The sequence below is a fragment of the Cebus imitator genome, unplaced genomic scaffold, assembly GCF_001604975.1.
Source record: "Cebus imitator isolate Cc_AM_T3 unplaced genomic scaffold, Cebus_imitator-1.0 Scaffold750, whole genome shotgun sequence".
NCBI classification, from domain to species: domain Eukaryota; kingdom Metazoa; phylum Chordata; class Mammalia; order Primates; family Cebidae; genus Cebus; species Cebus imitator.
In genome coordinates this window covers 319,786-324,258 of record NW_016108065.1, presented here as the reverse complement: position 1 = coordinate 324,258, position 4,473 = coordinate 319,786, and the positions used below count along the sequence as shown (strand labels likewise).

Here is a 4,473-nt window from a genome sequence, read left to right as displayed (position 1 = left end):
GACACTAATAGTAAAATCAATAAGGAAAATGAGCTCCAATAGAAATGTGGGCAGACGATGATGACAATTTATAGAAAAAGGAATTTCAAATAAGTGCAACTGCCAACAAGTGTATAACTCAGAGGTATCAGGGAAATGGATTTAAAGCCACATGCACCTGGCAAAAATGAGAAAGCTCTGTAATACCAAACATTGAGGCTATGGATAGGGACCCTTGTGCACTTCTGGGGGGAAGTCTAGACTGCAGCTGTCTGTTCTGGGGGGCAATCCGGCAGGATTTAATAAAATTAAATATGTTGTACTCCGTGACCTAGCAAGGATGTTCCCCAGAATCTACCTAAAACATCCTCACAGACATTCATAAGGGAAAAAGTGTGAGACATTCATCACAGATTGATTGTGTCCATTACTGTAGTGGGTAGATGAGAGGATGAGGAAACTTTTTGGAGTGCTATGCAGCAATTAGAAACAACAGGCTGGATGCACACTATGGATCGTGAAAATGTACTGAGCAGAAGAGCAAGAAGCAAGATGAGATCTGGAGCAGAACACGTGGGTATTCTCTATAACATCGTTATTCTTTTCATATTCTTTCCCATCTATTTATTGTGTGTTTTATTGTCCTACTTTACCTAGAAAATAAAATAAAAAAACTTTCTATGTTTTTCTTTTCTATTTCTTCTAAAACCATAACTGGAAAAGTTACCTCTGAAACTTCCATGTCTGACAATAAGTAAACTAGACTTCCTGAACTACTTTCCAATAAAAACACCTAGGAATGCTGGGTGAAGTAGAGAAACATCTTTTAATAGTCACAGAGGAGCTCATCAGAGAGGAAGAAAATCTCCAGAAAACAGATGATTGAAATCAAGAGAGGTAGGCTGACAGCGATGCTGAGAGTCTACTGATGGCATTTACCAAGCTTGGTTTTCAAAGTCTTAGATTTGAGTGGCCACGTGAGAAAGAAGAAGGGACAAACATTAATGAGTGGTGAAGAGTAAGCCCTCCAGTAGAACTTGGATTTTTTTTGGGGGGGAGGGTCTCACTCTGTCACCTAGGGCTGGAGTGCCTTGGCCTAGAGTGCTCACTGCAGCCTCAAACTCCCAGGTTCAAGCAATCCTCCCATCTTAACCTTCCAAGTAGCTGGGACTACAACCATATACCATTACACCTGGGTAAATGTGTTTTTTTTGTAGACATGAGGGGTCTCACTATGATGCTCAGCCTTGTCTGAAACTCTTGGGCTCAAGTGATCCTGCCACTTCCATCTCCCAAAGTTCTAGGATTACAAGCAGGAAGAACTTGAATTTTTGAAAGGTCTCAGTGGGCTAGGAGAAAATCTAGCCACCAGCAAAGAGATATAACAATAGAAAAAAAAAATGCCTCGACCTGGGCTCCAGGAGCTGGAAAATAGTCTTCTCTAAGAATTCATAATGATGGTCCTTGCCATCCTATATATTTGGGGCTTTTTTTTTAATTTAACCTTCTGGTAAACCCCATGTGAACTAATGAACATAAAATCATCTAAAATTTGTTATACTCTGGACTGGCAGGGATAATGGCAAATTCTGTCTGCAGGGATGCACCTTTGTATAGTTGGAATGCTTGTGTCCCTTCTGAAATTTATATTGAAACTTAGTCTTCAATGCAGCAGAAGTAAGAGGCAGGGCCTTTAGAAGGTATTTAAGTAGTGAGGGCTCTACCCCCATGGATGGGACTAGTGTCTTATAAAAAGCCTGGATGGAACTAGCAAGGCCCTTTTTTCCCTCCTATTCCTTCTGCCATGTGAGGAAACAGTCTTCAAGGCACATCATGGAAGCAGAAATTGGGCCCTCACCAGACACTGAATCTATTGGCATTTTAAATGTGGACCTTTCAGCCTCTAGAACTGTGAGAAATAAATGCATATTATTTATAAATTACTTATTCTAAGGTATTTTGTTATAGCAGCAGCAACAGATGAAGACAGCCCTCAACCAAAGTCTTGCAGGATTCCCATAAATAAATTGCTGCTCCAGTTAAGCCCTCAACCCAAAATTAGAAGATATGGAAGGATGAAACTACCATGAGAAAGAAACAGTACAATTAGTTACCCTCACATGTCAGAAAATTGAAGTGCTAGATACTAAACATAAAGGTTTAAAGAAATAAAAGTGGAACTGAAAATATTAACAAAATTCTATCAGGCAAGTTCAGTCAGATTTGAAAACTCAAACCTCTAGAAGTAGAAAATAAATTTATTAAAATGTCAAATTCAGTAACTGATTAAATAGCATATTACACACAGCTGAAGGAAAAAAATTAGCAATCTGGAAGACATAAGTGAACAAACTGCCCAGAACACACACAAAAAGTGTAAGTGTAAAAGAGAAATAAAGTGACATGGAAGACTAAATGAATATTAAAATACATGTCAGTGGAGTTCCAGAAGAAAAAAAAAAGAAGCAATATTTGAAGAGAAAGTGGCTGAAAACGTTCATAATAGTTGAAAGAGCAAAAATATCAGAAATCACAGAGTAACTTGATGGTACATTTTTAAATAACTACAAGGGTATATTTGGATTGTTTGTAACACAAAGGATATATGTCTGAAGGGACAAATACTCCTTTCTCCATGATGTGTTCATTTCACACTTCATGCTTGTATCAAAACATCTCTGGTACCCCATAAATATATACCTATTATATACCCACAAAAATTTAAAATATAATTTCTTTTAATTTTTAAAAAGAAACTACAGTGACTCTGAAGCATAAATAATTTTATTTATTTTTTAATTTTTATTTTAAATTTAGGGATACATGTGCAGGTTTGTTATATAGGTAAACTTGTGTCACAGGGGTTTGTTGTACAGATTATTAACACCCAGGTATTAAGCCTAGTACCCATTAGCTATTTTTCCTAATTCTCCCCCTCCTCCCACCTTCTACCCTCAAGTAGGCCCCAGTGTCTGTTGTTTCCTTCTATGTGTCCATGTGTTCTCATCATTTATTTCCTACTTATTAGTAAAAACATGTGGAATTTGGTTTTCTGTTACTACATTAGTTTGCTAAGGATAATGGCTTCCAGCTCCACCCATGTTGCTGCAAAGGACATGATCTCATTCTTTTTTATGGCTGCATAGTATTCCATGATGTATATACATTGCGTTTTTCTTATTTAGTCTATCACTGATGAGCATTTAGTTGATTCCAAGTCTTTGCTATTGTGAATAGTGCTGCAGTGAACATACACATGCATGTGTCTTTATGGCAGAATGATTCATATTCCTTTGGGTATATGCCCAGTAATGGGATTGCTGGGTCAAATGGTAGTTTTGTTTTTAGGTCTTTGAGAAAGTTGCCACACTGCTTTCCACAATTATTGAACTAATTTACACTCCCACCAACAGTGTATAAACATCCCTTTTTCTCCACAACCTTACCAGCATCTGTTGTTTTTTGGACAACAGCCATTCTGACTGGTGTGAGATGGTATCTCACTGTGGTTTTGACTTGCCTTTCTCTAACAATCAGTAACGTTGAGCTTCTTTTCATATGATTGTTGGCCACATGTATGTCTTCTTTTGAAAAGTGTCTGTTCATGTCCTTTGCCCACTTTTAAATGGGGTTGTTTCTTTTATCTTGTCAACTTGTTTAATTTCTTTATAGATGCTGGATATTAGACCTTTGTCAGATACATGGTTTGCAAAAATGTTCTCCCATCTGTAGTCTGTTCAGTCTGCTGATAGTTGCCTATGCTGTGCAGAAGCACTTTAGTTTAATTAGATCCCATTTGTCTATTTTTGCTTTTGTTGCCATTGCTTTTGGTGTCTTTGTCATGAAATATTTTCCTGTTCCTATATCCAGAATGGTGTTGCCTAGGTTGTCTTCCAGAGTGTTTATTGTTTTGGGGTTTTGCATTTAAGTCTTTAATCCATCTTGTCAGCCTTATGGAAGATGAGATGGTTGTGGATGTGAGGCCTTATTTCTGGGCTTTATGTTCTGTTCCATTGCTCTATGTGTCTTTTGTACCAGTACCATGCTGTCTTGGTTACTGTAGCACTGTGGTATAGTTTGAAGTCAGGTAGCCTGATGCCTCTAGCTTTGCTCTTTTTACTTAGGGATTGCTTTGGCCATTTGGGCCCCATTTGGTTCAATGTGAATTTTTGAATGATTTTTCTAGTCCCCAAGCAGAAATAATTTGAAAGTTCATACAGAGACACACCATAATGAAAGTTCAGAACACCTAAGAAAAGGAGATTTTAAAAGCCACCTGAGAAAAAGACTACTTGTAAAAGAAGACAATTAATGCTAACAACAGACCTCTCAGTAGCAACAATGTACATCAAAAGGTAGAGTAGAATGTGCTTCAAAATACTGGGGGAACTCTGTTTCAAATTACACACCCAGTTAAGGTGCTACCCCAAACCAAGGGCAAAATAAATGCATATCCTTCCCCAAAGGAAGACTGAAGGATGGATATATAGAAAA

General features: G+C 37.7%; 1 long non-coding RNA gene across 1 annotated transcript in view; it reads left to right on the top strand.

Moving 5' to 3' along the window:
• LOC108296901 overlaps positions 1–4,184 on the top strand; it is a 21,162-nt gene extending 16,978 nt beyond the window's left edge. The window contains exons 2-3 of the long non-coding RNA XR_001822023.1: positions 2,949–2,953; positions 4,174–4,184. This is a non-coding gene — a long non-coding RNA (uncharacterized LOC108296901). The remainder of the gene's footprint in view (positions 1–2,948; positions 2,954–4,173) is intronic.
• The last annotated feature ends 289 nt before the right edge of the window (positions 4,185–4,473 follow it).